Genomic DNA, 12,610 nt, shown 5'->3' with positions numbered 1-12,610 from the left:
AATACAACTACAATATACACAAGGAATGTCTACACAGTATTGACTACAGACTGCCCACACAGCTCATGGGAGCCCAACATCACTGTGCACATCACTGTCACTTGGTCACACCCTTTGCAAGCCCATGGAAACGGGAAGCAGGAGGGGTGTGTGTCTCACGAACCCAAGCATCGAACCCAAACTCAGGACAAGCCTACATGTGCCCAGCCGGAATACAGTAGATGCCCACGAGAGCCACACAAGGCAACACACTGTCAAAAAATAATCAAAAATCAAAAAGCAAAAAAGCAAAAATCAAAAATGGCCATGTGGGGCAAGGGGGGGAGGAGTCCACCCAGGAGGTCCGAGGACAGGGTGCGCACCAACAGCCGCCTGTGTGGATGTTGGGGAAAAAAAACACCTCCATGGGCTCATGGCCTGCACGGCTATGCCAATGTGGGAGAACTGCTGCTGTCGCTCTGAACACCCTCTGCTGCTGCCATAGGAGGTGGTGGTGCTATGGGAGGCAGCCCACGCAAAGCCCTGGTATGGTCCTCCATGGCAGCAAGCATGCGGGTGTGGAAGGTCTCTTTCTGGAGGATTATAGTGTGGAGATCCCCATGCAGCACCTGACGTGATGCCCAGATCTCCTCCCGAGTTGCCTGCATCTCAGCTGAGAGCGAATGTGTGAGCCGCTCCAGCTTCTGTTCTGTCCTCAAGTTAGTGGAAGTCTCAAGGTCAACAAGAGTCTCCCTGAGGTGATGGAGTTCTACCCTCAGGGCTTCCCTGTTGCCCTGGGACTCTATTGAAATCGATTGGCGTAGAGTCTCCAGTGCCGCCCGTCTGTCCCTGTTGGACGCCAACATGTCCTCCCTGTGTGATTGGCAAATGGAGTCTGTTGCCTGCTGTAGTAGCTCCATCTGCCTTTCAGGGGGGACAATGGAAGTGGCCACCCTCTCCGTTGCTTAAGCCATCATCTCAACTGATGCTGCCTGTTGGGTTGCCATACCGTAAATGGATTGCGGTATTGCCTGGTGGCGTACGGCCACCGTATTGGCGGGCACCACACCTGTTTGGGGCAAGGCTATCTGCGCCTTGCTGTGCCGGCACTGCCTGAGGCTGCAGGACTGCATTCCCCCTCTGATCTGCTGGCCCAGGAACAGGATCAGATGTTGTGGAGTGTGACCCTGCACCCGTAACCGTCAAAGGCTGACTAACCAACACTGACATCCCCATAGAGGGTTCTACCCCTGGTGCAGGTGGGTTGGACAGAACAGAACCCCTTCCAGAAACACTTACCTGCGACGCCACATAGGTCTCATCATCCGAATCAACACCTGAATAGAGGTCTGGGGAGGTGCACCCAGAGACACCCCTTGACAGTATCGTCTGCAGCAAGAATGGGTTCTCACCCACCACCACACCACGTCCCCCACTGGTGGCCGGTTGTGCCTCAGGTTCCTCCTGGGTCTGCACCATCTCCTCAACCTCACCAGCATCAAGTGCGTCATCCCCTGCAAAAACATGAAAGACAAAAAATGCAAACAGGCATTAGCACCATAGCACACAAATAGGCCTGACAAGCTACAGAACCAGTACATGATTTACACATGTCCCACATGACTTTAACCCTCCCATGCATGCACTGTCACAGAGTTGGAAGGGGAGGCAAAAGTCTGACACTGATGACACCAAGATGGAAGAGCAACACATTTGCTGCATGCTGGGTAGCACTGCCATCACACATTGGCCAGTGAGTGGCATGTCCTATACACATAAATGACACATGCCATCATACAGATGGCAAGTACCATAGCCATGGTACATTCCACAAGTACATCCATATGTCGGTGAATGAGTACTGTCACCCATCCATGTGAGATGGACATGAAGAGATGAAAAATGCCACATAGTGTGAAAAGATATGCCATGTGCCACACACTGCAACACATCCAGTGTACAAAAATACAGTGATTGCAGGGCCATGTACACATCAATGGTTGTGCACTTCAACATGACAGGAAACAACTAGCATGTTCCACATTCAAACAGGCCCAAAAACATGTGATCAGGACAATACTCATTCAGCCTGAATGGTCAAATCTTTCAACTACCAAGGTGACACATGCAGGCCTATGTGGGGTTCTTCACTGACAGAAGCATGTCACATATGTCACATTAGAGCTGAGGAATGTGTTGCAAAAGTGGGAGAATTGAAACATTCAGCCTGAAAGAACACTGAAAAATACAAACAATGTTGTTGCATGATGCCACCTCAAGGGCAACTGCCGTAATGTTGGGCTCAATTACTACTGTGGGCAGAAGGGATAGTGTCACACCCAAATTCAATGCAGCAGAATGTTTTGGATGAAGCACATGGGTGACCCATACTACTCAGTCACACACACCCTCACCTGCCACTCAATCAGAACCTGTCACCCAAACAACATACACATGCATTACACACACACGCATGGGCACTCACCGGACAATGTTTCATAATCGGGTAGTTCTCCCACACCTCAGATCTGTTACTCTGTGATGAAGGTCCCAGCAACAGACTCATGTTCAGTGAGTTTGTTGTCCTCTTGTGGAGACCCACAGCCAGTCACCAGAGTAGCGGCATGACTTGAGGCCAGCTTGTCCTTTGCTCTGCGTTTCAGGTCGTTCCACCGCTTGTAGCAATCATCAGCTGAGCGCCTCACAAATCCAAGGGCACTTATGTCATTGGCGATGGACTGCCAGTGTGCCTTACGTTGACCAGGTGTGGTCTTGGACCCCGCAATCACCACCATTTCGTGGCTATGTTGCAACACATAGCTCACAAGTGCATTAAGCTCTGCGTCATTAAAGCAAGGCTTCCTTGACGTGCCGGAGTGTGTAGCCGTGCCTGGGGTCTCAGCCTGTCGTGCCAGAGCACCCTTCTTCCTCTTTTTAGAAGGTGGAGCGGAGCCAGAATGGCTAACGCCGCTCTGGTCAGTAGGGGCAGAATCACCGGTGGACTGGGTTGTTGGAGTGTGCGAATGCACATTGACCATAGGACTTGGTGCAGGCATTGTCTGAAGTGTGATGTTGGCAGGGGGAACATCAGTATGATGGACCAGGACCGACACTGTCCTGGCTGGGAGAGTCAGAGCTGAGGCAGATGGAGCTGCAGCTGCCCCTGCAGCCTCACCACCCTGCATACTTGGGGCAGCAGATGACATAGCTGCACCAGATCCACGTGCCTTGGTGACAACTTGCACCGCCACACGTGGCCTAGACTTGCTGACCTGGAAGTCAACCAGGGAGTCATCCTGTGCCAGGTCAGGTGCCACAATGGGCTGGTCCAACAGGGGCTGAGCTGGGATGGTCTCAGCCACGTTTCCCTCAACCATGGCGGCGGGGGGCATGGGTGTCCCTGATTGGTCCTCCACACATGGGGGTCTACGGGCACCCTGCAAATCCTGGCCACGTCCCCTACCGCGCCCACCACGTCTACCTTTTGAAGGTCGGCCACCTTTGCCTCCCTTACCGCTTGGTCACCTCCCAACCATGGCACTGATGTTGTGCGTATGGGAGGAGCAGTATACTATTGTCCTGGGCATTTGGGCGTTAAAGGGGTAGGGTACTAGATGCAGTTCGTACCCTAGTGCTCTAACAAGGCTGTCTCTGACCCCTGGGGGAAGATGACGGGTCACACAACGCACAGGCAGCCCAAAAACAAAAATAAATGTGCATGCAACCCCTCGTAGACCACGTGCGTGGAAAAATGAACCCGCACTACGCTGTGGCACCCAGAAACACAAAAATAAGCGTACGCGTGATACACGCAGCCTACAATGACCTCTGAAGGGGTACCCGACACACGGGGCAAGCACAGTTGCTAAGTACGTACGGAACTCACCGTCTGCCTGGAAAAAGAACGTGAAAAATATGCGCGTGTGCGCGTTGGCAACACCCCCGCCAAAAGAAGAATTGTACGCTGTCTGAGGAGACAGGACAAAAGGAGAAGTGAACACTGTTTGAGGAAACAGGCCCAAAAAAAGTAGAAAAATGAAAGCTGACAGAGGTAACAGGGAGTATGAACTTGAAACGCTGTGAAGTAATCGCGTGTGAACCGACAAGAAGTACAGAATCCACCGACTCGCTCTCCACAAAAAGCACGTACAAGGAAATGGCGTCCTACACGTACCTTTTAAACCGGCCCACACGTACACGTCACTTATGCATGTACGCGCCCTTTCCTCCAATTACACGCGCTGACACTCGGACGTGCAGCTTTTCCACGTGTGCTCTGTCATCACCTGCTATGAGGGAAACACCCACGCGCGTCACATCACAGACGCGCTTACACGCTAAGGGTCTTTGGTCCAATGAAATCGCGTTTGTGCGCTGACGTGCTTACGCGCTAAGGGCCTTTCCTCGAATTACACGCTGACGTGCAAGATTTTCACGTGCCAAATCACTCCGTATCAAGCTGGCCACACGTTCACACACGGAAGACCACGCTCCTGCCCAGAAGGCCGAATTACTGCCCCCCAGAGCCCTGAGCGCACTCCCACCTGCCATCTGCTGCTGCCTGATTGCCTGCTGCCCATGTGCCCTGCCATTTGCAGCCTGCACGTCAGCCAGGAGTGCTGTTGCTGTGACCACCCCTGCTGGAACCGAAGACTCCCGACTGGGATTCCATCGCTCCACATCCCAGCCCCAGGACCCAGTTGCCCACCCACTCCTGCCTCTGGGGTTGCCATGTCGGGAACACCACCATCTGAGACCACTGGCAACCCCCAGCCAGAGAGGCAGAGGGCCACCAGCTTCACTGCCACCGAAGTTGGTGTCCTGGTGGAGCAAGTCCTGGGGCAGTATGATGCCCTCTTCAGAAGGTCGCGTGCCGACATGGAAGGACGGACCAGGATCTGGACGGACATCGTGACTGCCATCAATGCAGAGGGGGTGGCAGTCCAGGAATTCCATCATGTCAAGAAGCGCTGGGAGGACTTCAGGTCCAGGACCCTCAACAAGGCCCGGCGCCTCTTGAAGGCAGCGGATGCTAAGGGGTCACCTGTCGGAAGACCAAATGAGGGTCCTGGAATGCGTATGCCCAGCGCTCCACGTCCAGGTCCTTGAGAGGCAGACCCGCCTGGAGTCGAGCGGTAAGTGTACATGCATACTGATTGGAAGCTGTGCGTGTGGTGGTGTGCCAGTAGTGTGCAGGTTGCACATGTGGTTTTGTAGGGCCATGTATGGATGTGTATGTACAGGGCTGTGAGGCTGACACATGCGACTCCTTTCATGTGTGAGACACATGGATGGTGTATTTGTGGGTAAGCATGCAGGCCAAATGCAGATGTGTGAGCACACATGTTTGAATGACTGTGTATGTCAGTTGTCAAGGTTGTGGTATCACACATGGATGTTGGTTCCAGCTGCATGTATCTGCACTGTGTACATGTGCATGTATGTGTATCTGACAAGTGTGCAACTGTCATGCAACATGGATGCATGTGAGACTGATATGTAGAAGACTGAATGCCAGATGTGACATGGATGCCGATCTCATCACTGCGACACTTGGTGGAGGTGTACACATGCATGTAAGTGTGGTGGCGTGTGTGCATGTCTAGTGCACTCCCTGTGTCTCATATGATGTCTGGCTCACCTTTGCCTGCTCATGCTGTTGTATGTGTATGGATGGTGCTGGCTGTTGCGATATGGCTGTGGAATAGCTCATGTGTGTGATTTGAAATGACATGTGTGTTGGGGATTGTGATGCCATGTCTGAAGTTTGACAATGACACTCGTGTGCAACTGTCATGTGTGTATGAGTCCATTGTACAGTGCCCTGATGCCTCTGTCCTATCTTTCCCTGTCTGCAGCGTCGACTGATGAAGAGGGCGGAGAGGGTGCTGTGGAGCACAGCGGCAGGGACCGCACCGCCAGCCGGATACGCAAGGCCCGGCTCCCCTCCCAGGTTTGGTGGAGGAGGAGGCCGTGCAAGGGACAGAGATAGGGTCTGGAGGTGGGGATTCCACTGGTGCTAGTGGTGCAGTGCAGGGACAGGGACAGGAGGCAGCACAGGCCTCCGCGGAGGTGCCTGTGTGTAATCCTGTCCCAGATCCTGTGACTGCATCATCTTGTACCAGCAGGGATACCTACGTTCAGACCCGTTCTCAGGGAGGGGATCGGCTTACACCAACTGGCCTTCCTCTCCCTGCGGATGTGGCTATCCGGCACCGGGTTGAGCCTGTCCTGGGTGGGGTGGCGTTGCATCAACGTGCCATGCGAGCTGACCTGCAGTCTTTTCATGAGGAGACTGCACGTCTTCTCGCATGGCTCGTTGACCGCGTTGACCCACTGGGACAGCTCACCAGGGCCGGATTCCTCCGTTTTCTGGACCTTGTTCCGACCCCCTCCTCAACTGAACCCCCTATGCTCCAGTCGTCCTCCGTGCCATCTTCCCACCCATGTGTCACCTGGGTGCCCTGTGGAGCTGCCTCTGACCCTTCGGCCAGGCTGGTGGAGGACACATCCCTGCCACAGTCGGGAGTCGGACGTCCAGCAGGGGTGGCCACCTCAACAACTGCACCCCAGCTGGAGGAGGATGTGCAGGCAGCAGGAGCCAGGGCAGAGGCAGCGGCACAGCAGCAGCAGCAACAAGGTGGGAGCCATGATGGCTCGGGGCCTTCATCATCGGAGGGGCAGGCATCGGCCGGAGGGCAGGAGGACCCTGGACGGGAAGTGTCTTCTGTGTGGCAGCGGTTGGGCCATGCGATAGATGCGGAGCGGCAGCGGGCGGAAGAGGCATGGCTCACGATGGTCAGGGCGGAGAACTCCATGCGTAGGGCCCTGAGGCGGGCCGAGTGCCTCGAGGCCAATCGCAGGGACCTGGAGATCCAGATGTCATCGTCCCTGTGAACCCTCAGGCCATGGAAGAGGACCGCCTCCGGGATATTGAGCAGGAGTTCGATGATGCCCTGGCCGGGACATCAACAAGTGAGCCGTTGGACTTGCCCGCTGCCTTTGTAAATAGTTAGTTAGTTAGTATTAGGTTTCCTTTCGTTTTTTCTTTATTTTGGACCACTTGGACAATGCACCACATTTTTGTATACAGTTTTTTTATTAGGTAGTAGTTTTTGGTAGGTTTCATTTCTTAAGTTGGGCTCATGGACCCTAGATTCTTCAATTGTACATAGTTCTACATTGGATTCATCTTTTTAAATATTTTTTTTGTGTTCACCAGGGAGCAATGGTTTTTACCTTTTATTTTCCCTTGGATTTGATTTTTTGGACTGTGACTTTGGACAACATTTCTTTTTGGATTTCTTTTGCTTATGTTTTCTTGATTTTCATTATTTATCGGACATGGAACATTTCTTTTGTTATTCCCATTGTTGTGTGTTTAATTTGATTTACGTTCATGTTATCTTTAATATATTTTTTTATACTTCCATTTGTGGTATTATCTCATTGGTTTCATGCATGTCATGATATGGGTTTTGACATTCACTTGCACCCTTTGTGTGTGTGTGACGGACATGTGTTCATTTACATACTTGCCATTGTGGTTGTATCATGTAATTGCCATTTCTATGTGGGTGGATGCAATACTTGGGTGGGTCTTTGGCCTGTGGAGGCTGGCCATAAAGGCCAGGGATCTAGATTGTGATGACGTGTTGGCTGGGGGACATGTGTCGGGGCCTGCTGGCAGGTGCCCTGCACTGCTTGGGGGTGGGGGTGCAGGGGACATGTGTGGGGGCCTGCTGGCAGGTGCCCTGCACTGCTGGGGGGTGGGGGTGCAAGGGGACATGATTGGGGGCCTGCTGGCAGGTGCCCTGCACTGCTGCGGGGTGGGGGTGCTAGGGGACATGAGTGGGGGCCTGCTGGCAGGTGCCCTGCACTGCTTGGGGGGTGGGGGTGCAAAGGGACATGAGTGGGGCCTGCTGGCAGGTGGGGGTTCTGGGGGACAAGAGTGGGGTTATAACAACAAACAGGGTTACGTTGTTGCGGAGAAAGCAAAAAGGGGAGAGCACGGACAGGCCGTTGGTTTCCTTTTAACCGTTAAAAGGGGTTGGACGTGGTAACACAAAAACAACGGTTTTATAGGAAGAAATATTTTATTGCTCGATATATCTGAGGTAAAGCTAGAAGTTCATATCCTCGAACTCAAGTGCAAGATGTGGACTCAAGTGCAAGATGTGGCGAAAAAAGCGGCAAATCCAACGAAGTAAGTGCATCGCTGTTCAGAACTGGAGATTACATTCTGTAGCTGTATGATGGTGGTTCAACCTAGGAGAGGTTAACTGTTCGTATTCTGTTGTCCTGTGTTGTTATTTTAATGGTTCCCGTAGGTCACAGGAAGGCAGAGAAACTTCAGCGGTTGGAAATGCACAAATAAAAGTGGCCGAAGGGCCAAGGTGGTGAGGTGAAGCTCTAGTAAAAATAGCACACTCTTTTCATCTGAGTGCGCGCAGGAGTGAACAGCGATGCACTTACTTCGTTGGATTTGCCGCTTTTTTCGCCACATCTTGCACTTGAGTTCGAGGATATGGACAAGAGTGGGGGCCTGCTGGCAGGTGCCCTGCACTGCTTGGGGGTGGGGGTGCAAGGGGACATGTGTGGGGGCCTGCTGGCAGGTGCCCTGCACTGCTGGGGGGTGGGGGTTCAAGGGGACATGAGTGGGGGCCTGCTGGCAGGTGCCCTGCACTACTGCGGAGTGGGGGTGCTAGGGGACATGAGTGGGGGCCTGCTGGCAGGTGCCCTGCACTGCTTGGGGGGTGGGGGTGCAAAGGGACATGAGTGGGGCCTGCTGGCAGGTGGGGGTTCTGGGGGACATGAGTGGGGGCCTGCTGGCAGGTACCCTGCACTGCTTGGGGGTGGGGGTGCAAGGGGACATGAGTGGGGGCCTGCTGGCAGGTGCCCTGCACTGCTGGGGGTGGGGGTGCTGGGGGGACATGAGTGGGGGCCTGCTGGCAGGTGCCCTGCACTGCCTGGGGTGGGGGTGCAAGGGGACATGAGTGGGGGCCTGCTGGCAGGTGCCCTGCACTGCTGGGGGGTGGGGTGCAAGGGGACATGAGTGGGATATGAGTGGGGGCCTGCTGGCAGGTGCCCCTCAGTGCTGGGGGTGGGGGTGCAAGGGGACATGAGTGGGACATGAGTGGGGGCCTGCTGGCAGGTGCCCCTGACTGCTGGGGGGTGGGGGTGCTGGGGGACATGAGTGGGGGCCTGTTGGCAGGTGCCCTGCACTGCTTGGCGGGGTGGTGGTGCAAGGGGACATGAGTGGGGGCCTGCTGGCAGGTGCCCTGCACTGCTGGGGGTGGGGGTGCAAGGGGGTAATGCGTTGGTGATCACTAGTGCAAGGTGACATGTGGCTTGGCTTGGGGGGCATGCCCATGGTGGATGGGCTGCCTGCGGGACATGACCAGGGGCGCAGGGTAGTCCCCAGTGGTGTAGTCTGCCTGTAGGGTCCGTGGAGGGTGTAGAGGGAACACCTGGGAGGACCCACACTGGCAATTCACATGTAGGACTCCCTTGCACCCCTGAAATACACGTACCCCACTTGCACAGGGCCTATCACGTGTGGAACTTCCCGTGCACCCAGTAATACGCGTACCCTGCTGAAATCGCGTGTTAAACTTCCCCGCTCCCCAGAAATACACGTACCCTGCTGAAATCACGTGTGGAACTTCCCACGCACACCAGAAATGCACGTACCCTGCTGAAATCGTATGTGGAACTTTCCGCGCACCCCAGTAATACACGTACCCTGCTGAAATTGCGTGTTAAACTTCCCCGCACCCTAGAAATACACGTACCCTGCTGAAATTGCGTGTGGAACTTCCCGCGCACCCCAGTAATACACGTACCCTGCTGAAATCGCGTGTCAAACTTCCCCGCACCCCAGAAATACACGTACCCTGCTGAAATCGCGTGTGGAACTTCCCGCGCACCCCAGTAATACACGTACCCTGCTGAAATTGCGTGTGGAACTTTCCGCGCACCCCAGTAATACACGTACCCTGCTGAAATCGCGTGTTAAACTTCCCTGCACCCCAGAAATACACATACCCTGCTGAAATCGCGTGTGGAACTTCCCGCGCACCCCAGTAATACACGTATCATGCTGAAATCCCGTGCTAAACTTCCCCGCACCCCAGAAATACACGTAGCCTGCTGAAATCGCGTGTGGAACTTCCCGCGCACCCCAGTAATACACGTACCCTGCTGAAATTGCGTGTTAAACTTCCCCGCACCCCTGTAATACACGTTCCCCACTCAGCGTTTGCTGTTTGGCAGCCCTCTATACTGGTCCAGGGTTAGCGCAGCCCTTTGCACTGAATTGGGAATTTTGATGGCTTTTCCTTGCGCGAGGGCGTTCTTAGGGGCGTAACTGGCGCTGCTGCAGGGTCGCTGCGCCACTCTGCACCACCGCTGGTTTTGGAGGCTAAAATCCATGAATACGCTGTGGACGGAAATTGATTTTAGCGCACGCGGTTGGCGCAGACATTCGCACGCGCACACTGAGCGCCAGCCGCGTGCGCCACTTTTGTGCGAAATTCTATGAATTACCCTGTTTGTGTTGTCAGGATTGTTTGTTGCGTTTCTATGAAGGACTAACATTTGCAAACACAATTGGTCTGTACTGTGTAAATAAATGTCAACAATTGGTGGCAATTGAAATATAATATTCATTGCTACATTTGCGTAGCAACTTACACCAGTTATATTTGAAAATTTGAATGGACCAGATAGTTGTGTGTCCAAGTCATTTTTTTCGGAGTGTGTGTTGCTTCTTTGAAGAAGGACCCGAGTTACTTTGAGTAATAGGTTCTTCTTTGGTTGTGGTAATTGATGAAGTATTAGCTTCTTTTACTCTCTTTGGAGGATTTGCAGCGAGATCCTGTTGCATTTCTGTTTGAATTCATTTTCATTTACAACGTTTTCCTTTTTGTGGAACAGGATATGTTTTTAGATGGGGTTGTATAGTGAACATAGTCTATTGTATTCTAAAATGCATGGAATATCAGCGTTTACTTTACTTGCATCAAAGTTGATTAGAAATAGACCGTCAAGTGTACATGACCGTGATAGTGCTACGTAGCTCATGCCTTCTTTAAAGACTGTGTTCCCAATATCTATCCATGCTTTGTCTATGGTAAGACCTTGTGATTTGTGAATGGTGACTAGGTATGCTAGAGTTAGAGAAAATTGTTCTCTGCGTACATACATGTCTTTGAAGAGAAGGAATCGAGCTGTTGAGTGCCCTATCCTTTTTACTTCTGAAAGTTTGTCAAAGAGAATATTGACAAACTGAATGCTGTTGTCACGTGGGTATGTTTAAAAGCCAACAACTGTACACAGTGCTCCATTAACTAGTCCTTGCTCCACGTCAAGGTTACGTTTAAGCATTACTCTACAGTTTAAAATAATTTTAATATTTTCTTCAAACCAGCTCTGTTGGAGATAGAATTTTCTAAGGTATTTAGTCTTGTTTTGGCTTGTTAACACATTGGTAGTGTCATACCATGTACATCCAGTTTGTCTGCGTAGCAAATTTCAATTATTGGTTGCATTTCTTTTTTCAACAATGTTTCATTGAATTTGGAACAGCTTGCAAGAGTTGGCATTAAGGACATACAATTGACATTTTTGCGTGCTAATTGTTCCATAACATCAGTAGCACATGAGTTATGGCCATAAAGTGCACGGATGTGCCGGGTTTTTAATATTGCTTGTGCTTCTTGAGATAGTACACCAACTCTAATACTTTTTAAAATGTTGGCGTGAGTGAGGTCTGCAGATTGGCGCATGTTTTCTGTTAATACTCTGTATTGGACATGTTGCCAAAGGTTGACATTTCCTATGATGCCAACAGTTTTACGGCACAGTTTGTGTCCTAAGGTTTTAAAAATAGGTTCATCTTTCACTGGTGTCAATTGAAGAAGATCTCCGAAAACAATAACGGGTTTTCCTCCAAAGAGATGTTCGTAGTTTGTTTTAAGTACTTCTTGCAATCTGAGGTGAATCAAAGCCAACATTAGGTTGGAAACCATGCTCACTTCATCTATTAATAGCATTTTCATTTGTTTTAATACTCTGCGTAGTTCCTTTGCAGCTTCTGTAGAAAGTTTGTAATATTCTAATTTGTTATGGTGTTCTACTGGAAGGAGTAGTAATTGGTGTAAAGTGACACTGCCTATGTTGTAGGCAGCTAAACCTGCAGGGGCAGTTACAACAGCTAACAGTTTGTTGTTTGTCAATTGTTGAAGGAACTTGCTGATGATTTTGATTAAGAATATTTTACCTGAACCAGCTTCACCACTGACGTATAGTAGTATAGGATTGTCATTTTGGCAGGTACATTCTTCATTTTCATGTTGTACACCATGTGCAATTTCTTTTGTTAATTCTTGAAAAATGGAACGCTGCTCTTTGTTCAGTTTTGATTGTAGTACAGTTAAGTATTCTGTATCTTCTTCATAGTGACACATGGTGTTCTCTACTTCTGTCATAGCTAATTTTGCCTCATTTGCTATTAGTGGCTGTCCCAGTGGTTCTTGGCTTCCTGTTACAGAAGGTTGACTACTGACAGGAGTGTCCTTCTCTAGTTGGGCCTGGAGTTCTTCTTCATGTTGCCGTTCATTGTGCAACA

Source organism: Ambystoma mexicanum, chromosome 9, assembly GCF_040938575.1.
Source record: "Ambystoma mexicanum isolate Mex_15411 chromosome 9, UKY_AmexF1_1, whole genome shotgun sequence".
Lineage (NCBI taxonomy): Eukaryota > Metazoa > Chordata > Amphibia > Caudata > Ambystomatidae > Ambystoma > Ambystoma mexicanum.
This window is presented reverse-complemented; position numbering follows the sequence as displayed.